The sequence below is a fragment of the Rhyacophila brunnea genome, unplaced genomic scaffold, assembly GCF_057557595.1.
Source record: "Rhyacophila brunnea isolate RB1 unplaced genomic scaffold, BYU_Rbru_1.0 scaffold_3, whole genome shotgun sequence".
Lineage (NCBI taxonomy): Eukaryota > Metazoa > Arthropoda > Insecta > Trichoptera > Rhyacophilidae > Rhyacophila > Rhyacophila brunnea.
The window spans coordinates 30,102,514-30,117,551 of NW_028232965.1; positions in this window are offsets into that span (position 1 = coordinate 30,102,514).

Sequence of the window (15,038 nt, forward strand, 5' to 3'; positions counted from 1 at the left end):
AAAAAACAAATGTTATTACAGCAAGTAGTGCGTGACGACCTCAGTCTACGGTAACTTCTCCTGAGACATTCACAGACATAGAAATGCTGATGCTTCACATTCAAATGTAGGATTCCATGATACGCTCAATTAAGACTGTGTGCGATTTGGTCGGACCATTATCATCAATATCATTGTTTTTATATTATGATTAAAATATATCTCTAACAAAAAAGCTATAGATTATACTTAGATTAATCTTTTTAGTTAATATCGTCCAAAATAAAATTAAAATAAATCAATTTAATTGGTTAAATAAAGGAAATATTTTGGGTATGCGACTAAAAGAAGATGTATTTTTTGCATAAATCATAAATATTTCGGTACCTAGCATATAACCTTCAACCGATAATTTCTTGGTGGCATAATATAAAAATGAATTCACAGATTAATAAATTTTGATTAAAGATTTTTAGATGATTTCATGTGTATCGTTACTGAGGTAGATTCAAATACTAATTTACTAATGAGTAAGTAGAATACAATTAGGTGAAATATAGTAAAGTTGCTTACCTTTATTTTGATACAAACAATTAAGATCAGACAAATTACACGTTCGATTTACATCTGAAAAATAAGGCATATCTTGAATATATTATCATAAAATAATATTTGTAACTTTTAGGTACACCAATATTTTGATTAAGGGGGGACATGCTCAGCGTACGTCAATATAGAGCTTTTATGCTATTTTAAAAGCACGATCCTTGACATTTGTTGTAGATAATCTATTTACATAATTTTAAAGCCTTATTATCCTTTATATTTATTTTAAAAATTTTATGACTGCATAAAGTATTTTTATTCATTAAATAGTATTCTTTTAAGCCTCTCGCTCTAATGTTTTAGAATATAGTCATATTTCAGTATATCCATGTGAATTGGTGTTAAGATTTGTTATATTTATTAATTTTTAAAAGCATTTATAAAACCATTAGTAAAATTTATGTCGATATTATTATAGTGAAATATTTACAATAAAAAATTATATTGATAATCTCTGTGATCCCAAATTTGACAAGAATTAGGCATTTTATTATTCAAAAAATGGGCAAGATTTACAGATTTAAAGATACTTTTAAAGATACTGATTATAAACTATGTCTTTGATCATTCAAATGTGATAAAAATTCTACGAATAATGTTTGCTTTATAATAATCATTGACCAAAGTTACGTATTTTTTTGAAATACACCATTTCTATTGGCAGTTCCCAGTGGCTAAGCTACAACATACGGCCGTAGCTATAAATTTACAAACGATAAATGAAGTAGGGAGTAAGATCATGGTAACGCGCGTGTTTGAATATGTACCGTTTAAAAAAAATCGGCTAGGTAATTTTGCCGTGGTGCAAGTGGTCAGAGTGTTCCCACCTCACGTCTTATCTAACAGTTGATAACGCACAGCTGTGCCAAAATTTATCGAAGGTTATTTTATTTAAACATTCCCTAAATATGAGTGCTACTAATTAAAGAAAAATTGAAGTTGAAAATCGAGAGTTTCAACTTCAAGAATCAAATAATTTCTATTTTCGGAAGTACATATATCTGCGAGAGTGCCTTTTCTGACATAAAATACATAAAATTAAAATATAGAAACAGCTTGTAGGACTCCATGCTTGAAAATATAATTAGACTTGCCACAACAGATGTTGATATTGACATAAAAGAAATTGTTGCTCAACAACTTAGGCCACAATGCTCTCATTAAATAACTTATAAGTACGTACACGTATAATCTTTGTTTTGTAAACGTAATTAATTTATGATAAATACAAAATTTTACAAAAAAAAACCTACTAATAAAGTTGTTTTTATTATTTGTAGTTACGTGTTATTTTTTTTTTTTTTAATATAGCTTTTGAATTGACATTAACTGAATTTTCATTTTTCTATCCTCTTTGGCCCCGAAATGTTTGCTAAAGAAAAAATGGCCCGCGACCTAAAAGAAGGACTCCAATAGCACAAATACATTAAGTAGAATGTTACGCACCTGACATATTCGGAGTATTAAATATAGAAAAATAAAATGGTGAACATCCGCAATAGTTAAAGAAATTTGTACGTCTGCAATAGCTTAGGCATGTAGCGTAGCTGTACATGGTATTATTTACAGAAAATTCGTCACTGAATATGCATTTACGTTTGTCTACAGGCAATTGTTTTATTGCAAGATCACTTTCCACTATTGCTGGTGTTACTTCAACATGCACAACTTCTTTGGTTTGCACCTTTGTTGCCTTTGCAGAGCTCTTTATAATATCAACAGAGTCAGAAACATAAATCTGAAAAAATATATTAATTTAGAAAGATACAAATATGTAATTAGCCACCTAAAGTGATAACAATAGTTTATTAGCTATTAATAACACAAAAAATGTACAAAAAAATCAATAAGATAATCTAAATAGGTAGGTAGATAATATTATATCCATTTTATTTCAGTGCGAAATTTAGAAAGAACAAATAAAACTAAATAAGAAAACAGTTTACAGTAATTATATTATTAATATAGTAATATTATTTATTTCAAGTTAAGTAATTATGCACAAGTAAAAGGTATATCATTGTTAGATTTTCAAAACCAGATATGTGCATATTTTCCTTAAAATAATATTGGTATGCCAAAAAATCAACATGTCGTTACTCAAATTAAAACCAGGTACATGTGAGTACCTACCACATGTTCGACGCGGACGATACGGCTGCAGTATCACCGTAAAACGGCCATTAGATGCAATTAGCATGTTATTTAAATATGGTAATTAAAAATTAATTAAAAGGTACGCAGTGATTGTATCAAGACAATTATTTGCTAGGAGATCTGTTTTCATAAAACGACCTACTTTTCCGTTTTTTAATCGGAAATATGCACACAAAAAACATCAAAATATTACTTATTAATAAAGAAAAAAATATCAATTCTTTGAAGAAAATATATTCATGTTTAAGTCAAAGTTAATAAAATCCGATGTGTGTTTGACCTTCCATGTAAAATTTTGCCAAACGATGGATAGCCAGTTTTGAAAGTGTAACGATGATAATAATAATATACCTAGTTGTTGAAAGTCATAATCAGAGCGATATAAAAGAAAAATATCAAAAACCGTTTCTTAATGAGTTCTACATATTTTATATTTAAGGTGGTAAGTTCCCCATATTATATTTTTAATAAAATACATAATTATCTATTTACCGTCACACCGTGAATGGGTTTTGTTGGGGATAAGTAATCGTCGGGGTCAATATTTAAAACAACTGTTAGAGCGTGAAATCTGAAACATTAACATTAAAGTATACAAAAGAAATAGTAATAGTAGGTCTGGTTAGATTGACAGTATTTAAGTATATTAATAAGTAAAGTGTTATATTACAAAGTTGATCCAGGTGAAAATAGATAATTGGAGTCTTTTAGATTTATCCTGGATCCCACGGTTCTGAAAATATAAATAACTACTATAATAAATAAAACGTTTAGGTATAAATCAATATGATAAGCATTGTAGGCAATAGAAAATATTATTTATTATTTAGTCTACATTGTGTTAATATAGATGAGCCCTACTGGCGTGATTATAATTGGTTATTTTTTTTATGAAAAAAAATGCATTGCATAAAGCAGGGTGAACATTTATTATACTTTTTTGTAATAATGAGTGACGTCATATACTATATATGTGTCCAACATTTTCACTTTGCGTTCCAGTTGCGTTTCCAGTCGAGGTCTTCTTACAATTATTATTTTATGTGCCGGCAGAATTTAAAATTTTAAATAATCATATAGAACGTGTTTTGTAATATTACTATGTTGATAAATAACATACATACCCATTCTCAAATTTCATTACACCCTTATAGTTAAAGGAGCAACAATGTCCTTCTTTTGTAATAATTTTATCAAAATACTTAGAACAATTCATGCGTTTCATTATAAACCTGCAACTTAATATTAAACTGTTGCAGCTTTGTGACACCTATGAAAAATTACATACTTAGTTTAAAGTATCAGAACTTTTATGTCTATTCTTAATAATAGTAAGAAATAAATTATTATATAATCACATATTACTATAGAGAAATAAAATAACGATTTTTTTATATTTTTGATAATAAATATTATACAATAAAAGATGCATTTAGAATTGTCAGTGTTATTCATATTAACTTTAATTAAATGCTCATTAATGCTCAGATGGCAAAACCTGATATTTACATTTTTCTTAATAATGCAGGGGAGCTATTCTAAATGTAGAGATTATTTTAATCATTCTGGAAAATTTGTCATTTGAAAAACATATATAGTAAGTTAAGATTTTACATATATAATCAGTTATTCAAAGTTTTGTTAGCCCACGTTTGATGCTTTGGAATAAAGATTTTCCAGATTTTTCAAGATATCAGTTTTTTCTGTATTATGTTTTTGTATTTTGTAAATAAATGGTAAGATAGAATAACATCACATGTGAGATAATTGGATAATAATTTTTCAAAAATTACCTAACACGTGTATACATACAGTGTATTATCAGCTTCTGACATCTAACAATAAGATGATCGTAGAAAAAAAATATCAGATGGCAAGTATTAAGATAAGTCTATCAAGGTATTATGGATTTACATATAATAAATTTGACTACAACTTCAAATAATTAAAAATGTCATAATAAGATATTATACGTGTAAACTTCTGCTTACGTTAAAAAATAACACTTTGTAGATAATACGAGATATCGTATATTAAAATGCCAACGTTTGTAACTCCAGTACCAAGGGTCGTATGAGATATTGGGTTGTGCCATCTTATAAATCAACGGGATGAATATTTAAATATGGTGTATATATCTCAATTTCATAAAAAAATCAAGATATCGAGTATTGCCATCTGAACCACTGAATTACTATAATATTTTAATATTTACAAAATAAGTAGTTATGATAACTTAAAACTATTTACATTAGTCTATAGATTTTAGGAAATAGATTTGATTTTTGAAATATAATAATTGATAGTACCTCATCCATTATTGATTCCACGGTGTAATTATTTTCAAAGAGTATGTCAAATATTTCTGAATGGCTATCCACTTTCTTATCAAAATAGTTGTATGTTGCAAACGATATGAGGTTATGCAGTGACTTTGCAAAATCAATTATTGCATCGTTTTGAATTCCACGACTGGCCCTTAAACATTATATCGTTAATCAAAATTGTAGATTCATTACACTACCCCTAACTTTTTGTAAGGATTTTTTTTAATTTCCATGAGTTATCAATTAGAAACGTTGTACATGTACAGTTGTAAATACAAGCATTGTAATATTTTATAAGTTTTTACTATTCTGAATATTTTGCCCACATGTTAGAATTCAATATTTAACCTCAATTATCTTATAATTAATGAATATCGTATTAATACTGTCACCGAGGGTACTTTATGGAATTTAATGAATTTCACTTACAGCTAGTAAAAACTGGGATGACACAATATTTTTAAATATTATAATGTATATAATCACTTCTCTATTTCAAACATCTGCCAATGATAAAAGCAGTAGTATTTTACCTACTTATTTAATCATAAATTTCAATTAAAAACTAACACTAATTCGTTATATTTTATAAAACGTTTAAAGGTAAGTAAAAATGAGGAAATAATAACTTACAAGGTATAATTAATTTTTTGAAAATTACGTTTAGACACTTTGTTTATGTTACAAAAAGTCACAGATGGAAACGGAACACTCCCTACGGGGTAGTTTTTTGTAGCGATCTGAAAACATCTCATAAATTGAATTACAGAATTCAAAATTATATAATTATTCAAAATAATATAATAATGAAGTATTTTTACTTACCCCAGTTACAATCAGATTGTTGTTAAAACGAATAAAACATAGGCTCATCAACCACAACGCCATACAAAGACTCAGTAACATAATTAATATCCATCCAATTGAATGGGGTAAAGTATATAAATCGATTTTATCATCTCTTAAATATATGAAGCCATTGTTGGAAAATAATTTTCGTAAGGCAAAATAAGTTTTAATTTTTTGAAAAATTTTTTTCTTCAATTTGTTGATCTAAAAGTTGCATAATAATAAAATTTTATTGATCTCAGATTTTTTTATAATATCACAATACAACACAATATGGTACAGAATATTAGATTAAGTTACCAATACAAAACGTGCTTCCATGTTGATATACTTTATAATCTACATGACATACGAATTTAGTCTTAAGTTAACTTCAACTAAGTTTCTTCTTGACGCACAGTATTGTAATTTAATTATTGATAGTTTGTCAAAATAGTAATTTATTTAATGTACAGTACCTAACTTAAAATAATATACGACTGAACAAATACATTGATCTAGATTACTTTTGTGATTACGTTTAAGTGGTAGTAAAATAATTGGAAAAATAATTTAAAACATGATTCCGATTGGCTAGTGAACGTGTAAAAATAATGGATATATTTCATATTAAATATAATAAAATTATTATTTTTTCACTATAAGGTAATAGTCCTGGAAAGATATCTGTAGTATCTACCTATTAAAAATCAAAAATGCTACAATTTGCTATTTTATTTTTGTATTATTTTGACAATCATGTTAGTAGGTTTCATAGTATGAAAAAAAAAAGAAAAAGTAACATAATTGAGTGTTTATTATTTCTTAACATTCCCTTTATGGTGCTAATAAATTTCGTCCATTCCGGTGATGTCACATTGAGTTACCGCACGAGATTGATATTATTATCTCTATATATATAAAAATCTCGTGTCACGATGTTTGTGGTCGAACTCCTCCGAAATGGCTCGACCGATTTTTATGATTTTTTTTATGTATATTTGTTAGGTATGAGAATAGGTCAACAAGTATATTTCATACCGCTAGGTGATTAGGGTATCTCTATCCAGAAAAATTTTCTTTTATTTTTTTGACAATTTTTTTTTTGTATTTTTTTTATTATTTGGCATAAAAAATACCTATAACCCCAAATTTTCACCTTCCTACCCCCATCCTCCCATTTTTCAATCGCGATTTTATTATTTTTAACCGTAAAACAAATTTAACCGTCGTTCGTATTTCAAACAGAACGAAATTATTTATGTTGTTGAATGACAGATGGCGCTACGTCCGAGAAAAATTCAAGAGAAGTGTCGCGTCATATTGACATTTCATTCGGCATAATTGAAGCGTGCGTGCAAAATTTTGTACGATTTATTTTAATTTATCTATTTTTATGTGCGTGTATTACAGTGCACAATGCCAGCAAGACGCAAGGGGGGCCATTTGGGCTGTCCGACGAATAAAGCAACAAACATGCGAAATAGTAGAGCAGAAAGAACAGACGAACAAATCCAACAAGATAACAAATACGTGCGTGTAAGCATGTCGCAATTGCGCGCCGGTTCGTAGTTAACACACACAGAGCAAATGACCGACAACGCCAACAAGTACATCGAATATTTACATCCGCTTCGTTCCTTCGTCTCGCATTCGAGTACGAGCCAGATATTGAATATTCCGCTCATCCGAAAGTGCTGATTGGTGCTATGGACAAAGAATGTCCCCATTGTCATGCGCTCAAATTCAAACATGAGTCAGCCGGGATGTGTTGTGCATCAGGAAAAGTGCAACTACCAGAAATTGAGATAAAACCAGAACCATTGAACGGCTTGCACGGTTCCAGATTCAAACCTATTCCTGAAGTCCATTCGCACATTCAATTCATGCTTCCAAATGACTTCGTTCGGAGCAACAGAAATAGTTCACAATACTGCGGCAAATGGTCAACAATTCCATTCTACGTTCAAAATCAAAGACCAAGTATACCACAAAGTAGGCTCATTGCTGCCAATGCCAAACGAACCACATACATTTTTACAAATCTACTTCATGGGCGCGGCGGTGAGGACATCAATCATGTGGATGCACGTTGCGACTACAATAGCCTCAATTCGCCTAATGCCAGGCGCATCGTCGGCGAACTGGACGCCCTGTTGAATGAGCACAATGAATTATTAAAATTCTTCAAAGCCCACATGCACGAATTGCAAAGTGACAATCACGCTATTGTCATCAATCCTGATAAAACACCAGCTGGAGAGCACGTACGTCGATTCAATGCGACTGTTGTTGACGACATTGGTGGAATCATGGTTGGCGACCGCACATCGACGCGAAAAATCGTGATTCGAAGAAGAAACAATAATCTGGAGTTCATCGCTGACACACACCGTTCATAGGACGCTCTCCAATATCCGCTAATTTTCTGGAAGGGACAAGACGGATATTGCATAAACATTAAACAACGAGATCCTGTCACAGGTAATTCATTCATTATGAACATCATTACTCATTTTGAATTGAGAAAATGAATGGTTGATGTTTTTTTGTTTTTATCGGCGGTCATCGTCTACAGCGCTCTATTCCTCTTTCTGTCACAGATCCCATCCCCACACACTTACGATACATTCGTTATTTTTTTATTTAACAACCAAAATATTCACTAGAAATAATTTATATGGCAGAACAACGTTTGCCGGGTCAGCTAGTAGTAAATAAAAAGGAAATTCATATTTTGACAATATAAATAAGTCTAATAAGGTTTCATCATCATGATTTTCTATTTTGTTTTATCTATGAAATGATCAAAAAGGCTAATCATACGAGTATTCCTATATAATATTACAGTCTACAAATCATACTACTATTTTGATCTCACCCCTTACTTTCATATCCCTTTCTCATAAATTGAGTATATCCCTTTTTGTCGCATATACTTTTAGATATAATATCTCTTTTGTTCGTATTGAAATGTGACACTCTGTTTGAAATGTGCATTTATAATGTATGTCTGGTAAATGCAATCTGATATCAATTACACGTATTTACTGGATAATGCTTTTGATTTAAAAAATAATAATATTTCAACTATATTCAATATTGATGATTATAGGAAAAGCCAACATATGAAGATGTTGAAGTGCATACGAATAGAAATATTTGCAGTTAAATGGACTAGGTAACCTAAGGTAACTTTAGGCAGGGGGGGCAAACTTTTTGGATGGAGGGCCAAATTCAAGAATTCAAAATGAGTGGCGGGCCACAAGTAAAATACCATTTAGAGATTTTTTTTCATTTATTATCACGAAAAATAAACATTAAATGTGTCACGATATTCAACGTAGAAAATAGTGGTTTTATAGTATGAGACGAGACTCAAGGAAGACGAAGGAGATAATAAATTTACGAAACCACAAATTCTTCAAATTTTAATCTATTGTCAATATTTTTTTAATAATTATAAGTTATTAAGTACAATTAATGATGGCGGGCCGCAAAAAATACCCGGCGGGCCACTGTATGCCTCCCCTGCTTTAGAGTAACGGGAGTGTTTAATATAGGTAATAAAATAGTAAATTTATAAAAGTTTAGAATCATTTTATTTATAGAATTATTAATCCCATAATGGAATATAATTAGACTACTTGTTTATGAAATTATTAGTGCAAGTTTGATCTAGCAAAAATAAATCATAAATTTGAATTTTTAATAATATGTATCGGCTAATAATCATTTCCTATTTTAATTAATTTTCTTAGTTTATTATAATATAATATTATTTAAATGAATTATAATCTATGATAAATTAATTTGTAAACGGTATTTTAACCCTATTACATATATTATATATATTCTGAATAATAATGGTTAAAAAGTATAAAATTGTTTCAAAGATAGTCATTACTGAGCCGCCAATGCATAGGCTGAAAACACCTCCATAAGAAGCTGAAATCAAAAAACAGTAAGTTTTAGTAAAATATTAAATAATTAGTAGGTTCAATATTTTACGGTATCCTTATTTTAATTAAATTGAAATCAATCCAAACTATACATTAAAATAATATAATGCATTCATTTTAACGGGGAGCGTATGCTATGTTTTATATAATTAAAATACTTTAAAATAAAATTATCAGCAAATTGTATTAAATTTCATAATTATATAGATACCGATATTATTACTTGCACTGAACTTTTTTAAGGGGAGTGTACAATTCTCCCATAAATTTAAGAAACAAGCACAATAATTGCCCGAAAATTCCTAAAAATACAACAATAACGTTATTTAAGATAAACTCGTATTAAAAAAATGTTATATAGTGAGCATTTTTTGAGTTAATGTTTATACATAAATGAGTTCTCTTGATGGGATTGAAGACAATTTTAAATAATTCATTGTATTATTTTTTCCCCAAATTCAAGAGATTGTCATGTTATAAATATTTAAACAAAAATAGGTAGAGGGATGAACAAAACGATAAAGACAAGAGATTAATTTGCTGGTTCACACCAAAGTGCAACGCCATCGACAGAGAAGAAGGGCTTTAGATTTCTTTGACTCGGTCACTTTAAACTTGACTTAACAGATGGATGAATCTTTTTATGAAGAGTTTACCTTGATGGTTGCCGTTCGGACGGCATCCAACTTTAAATTCATTGAGATGAGTAGCTATATTTTAAATTTTAATTGAATCAGTGAATATCAAAAGACTTACCGATGAGTATCCATGTAACTCTAATGTTTTTATCATTTATCTGTATCCGCGAAGATCACACGTCTTCATTATTTGAAAATACTGTATATCCACTTTTTACATTTTTTTTTAAAAAATTGGGTTAATATGTGTTTTATCTTTTAATAAATAATTGTAAACTATTTAAATTACGGTGTTTTTTACATATGCAGTATTTCATCATTTAAATAGTTAGATCACACTTGGCGCCCTATTTACTAATATACTTACAAGGCTTTCATATTTAATATCTTTTATATTCTACTGATATCCATGTTTGTATATCCTATAGATTCATATTTCACTGATAGTCAAATCCAAGTGACAGCGCGATCACGCGCCTTGATATTAAAAGTCTAGCTTTATCGTCGCACTTTCCAAAATGCTCTACATTTTACTTTGTATGCTTTACATTTCTTATATTTCATACCAACATATACTTGCAACTTTTACTGTGACAAGATATTATACAAACACTAGTCTTATTTATTTTATAACTATACTATTTACTAATTTATTGTTAGGTATTTAGCTGATATAACATTTGAAATTCAAATTCATAATTATTCAATTCTTTATGTTCTCAAATTAGGCAATATAATATTATATAGGTACTAGTAAAGTTTTGTAGGAAAAAGTAACTATTACATTCCACCTTAATATATTATGTTACACGAACTAACATAATGTATTCAATTATTATATTATTATTGTATCACACTTTTATCAATTTATATTTATATGTAACAAAACATACCTAAAAGATCATTCCAATTCATGAAGACATCGGTTTCATATTTTGTACATGTATTTTTGTCATAGTAAATTGAGACCAAGCTTTTGTTAATAAATGAAATATCCCTACAATTAAAACAGTCAGTTTATATAGGCCATTATGATTTCATAGATAGTAGTAAATATATTATGTATAATAAGAAAATTACTGTTATTTAAAAAAAGAATTAAACGCTAACCTTATAGTTCTCATTAATAGAGTTTTGTTAATATTCTCTTTATAAACTTTAATAGAATATCTACGATCAGTACATTCCGGCAAGCATTTACAAATCATCGCTGGCAAATTTGATTCACCGGAATCATACATAAAGCTGTTAAAATAACCTAAAACATAAGAAAATATTATATGGCGTATTATTTAACATGTTTAATATCCTTTTAATTGCGTTAATAAAATAAATACCAACTTTTATACTTTTCCAAACAATGAATATGCTCGAAAGAACATCTCTGTCTTCTATCTGTAAAATATAAAAATAATATGTTATTATTTCTTGAAAAAAATAAATATATTTTAGAATATTTCAAATTATCATATAACATTCTGCCGGCATATAATAATATAATATAATATATGTATACAACATACCTTTTACTGGATAAAAAAACGGCACACAACTACACTTCTCATAAATAGTCCTGATTTTGCATTCAGTAACGCAAGTCTGAAAGGAATATAACTCCAAGCTGTCTTGTTTTTTTGAAGATGTAATGGATTGGCACAGACGCTTTATCTCAGGTAATTTTTCCACATCACTGGTACTTTGTAGAATTGATGGAGTAATGTGGATTTGTAAAGCTATTCCTATTTGAACCATTGCTGATTTTACAGACGTCTCGGGAAAATTATTTGGATCGGATATCATTACCTGTAAATATTTTCTTTAAATAGGTACCTACGTTTTTATTAATATTTATTAATTACATTATTTGCGCGTTACTTACAATTGCTCCATTAAAAGGTCTTGAACGGGACATGTAATCTTCAGGTTCAATATTTAGAACAACTGACAACCCACCATTTCTACAGTTTAAGAAAAAGATTTTATTATATTTAAATATAGAAAAATCTTAATAATTGATAATTAATGATGTTCAGTGATTATAGATCAGTTTTGCCATCTTTTTCTATGCTGATTATAGTACAAAGGCGTAAAATTTATAGTATTTCTGAAAAATACTAGGAACATTTTTCGTCTTGAATCCTTTAAAATTATAATATTTTGGTATATTTGGCGTAAAATTATAGTATTTAACATTTTTTGCGGAATTAAAATTATAGTATTGTACTATAATTATAGTACGGTTGGCATTACTGTTATGGATGCGATTTAGTTCATATTATTTTCATATATGGATCAAACTTACACTCCTTTTCCTTCAACTTTAAACGTATATGTTTCAGATCTTTCATCTTTTGTTCTGAAAATAGAAAATATTATGCAGTATTCAATTAAATATGTGAATAAAAGTTATGCAATATTATATTTTAATAATTCGTAACCACAATTAAAGTTATCCGTATTAAGCATTTCTTTTAAAGTTATCTAATTAATATAAATATCAGATACCAGAAGCAGAATATATTATGAATGAGACTGTGTGAGGAACATTCTTAGTCTACAATATTTTTCGCTCACAATTCTTCGAACATAATTTTATTCTTACCGTTCACAAATCTTTGACGTATATTATATTGAAAATATTTTTTTTATGAAACGTTGACTATTTTCAATTGAAATGTTATTTTATCTGTTTATTTTACATCATAATATATTTTTGGCGGTACAGTGACGAATAATTTGAATTTTATTTTATCAACAAAAGCATAATAACTTAATACTGCATATATTTCTTTTTCATAATATATACTGTTTTAAAAGTATTTCCTTGTTTTCAATGTCATATTGTTAACGTCTTAAATTAATAATGTGTAAAGTTTACTATATATAAAAAAATAAAATTTGATTAAATTTTATAATTAAAATATATACTGACGTAGCGAAACAAGATTAAAACTCAAAACATTATTTATGAAACAAATTTTAAATATTATTTCAAAGGACTTCATGTCAGCGAATTTATCAGTCAACAAATTGAAGGGTAAAAAATGTGGGCACGACAAATAATTTATTGTGGCCAGAAAAAAGATGGTCAAATAATAATTATTGTCCACAAAGAATTTTGCTCGAGCAATATGAGTATGAATATGGAAAGAAAAAGTATTGACACTGGTATTCGTAGATACAGGAGGAAAAGTATCTATAAACAATGCACGAAAATAAGTTGCGTAACAAAAAAAAAACTATCAAAATATCGATAACTACATCGAAGTATTGATACTTTTTGACATCCCTTGAGACAAACAGTTTATTTTTTATTAAAAGTTGGTAATAAAATACTATTTAACATACTTGGGAAGTGAACTATGTGTTCCTTTAAAATTAAATGAGCAGCAATAGCCTTCCATTGATTTTGTAGTGATGAAATATTCTGCACATCTAACTTCCTTGGCTTTTAAAATACAATAATTTAGTAGTTTGTTACATCTCTGCCGGGACTTTGTATGAAACCATAAAAAGGAACAAGTATGTTATTACGGATATCCTTGTAATTTCAAATTGGTATTCATAGTATATTGATTATTAGTATGTGTGTTGTATATAATAGTAGATGAACGATGATGGTTTTGAAATAAAGCTTTTTTTGTAATTTCCATAATAATTATAAATCATGAATTTTATATAAATAGTATAACGTAGAATTAATAAAAATAATCAAAACCATAATCAATATAGATATTTAAAATAATATTTATTAATAATTACTTACTTCCTTCATAATAGTATGTATAGAATAGTTTCTTGATTCCAGAATAGCCATCTCTTTTCGAAAATCTCCTACAATACTAGGTTCATAGTCGAAGGTTGAAAAAGATGTTAATTTCTGTAATGTTTGTGCAAATAAAAGGATATTCTCTTTTTCAATTCCATTTTTTGTCCTAAAATTTAAATTTAAATTAAAATAAGCACAGTAGAAATACGACAAAAAATAACCAAAAAATACTCACAATATTTTAGCTATCTTTTCAAAATTTTTGAAAGACACTTTATTGATATTGCAAATTGTGACGCATGGAAATGATACTTTTGCAACTGGATAAATGTTTGAATCAATCTAAAATAAATAAAAACAATATTTTAAATACATTTTAGAATTATATTAAATTAATACCATTAGTAGATACAAACATATTATGTTCTAAATATTTATGTTTAGTTATTTAAAGTCAAATATGAAAGAAGAACAATATAAACCTATTTATATTCAATTATACTTATCGATTTTAAATACCGCTGTTATTGTATGAGCTGCCATATATTGTGAATTAATTATCATGCTCATCCAAATACACAGCGTGCTCGCAAGACTTAAAATAATTATCCACAGAAGTTTATGGAAAATAGGAATTTTTTCTCTACCACCTATATAATGAAGACAATGGATTGTAGAATTTTCTGAGAAAGTTTCAAAACGTCGACACACGTTTTTAATAAAACCAGTTTCCAAAAACTGAAATAAAAATGAAAAATTTATACAAATTACT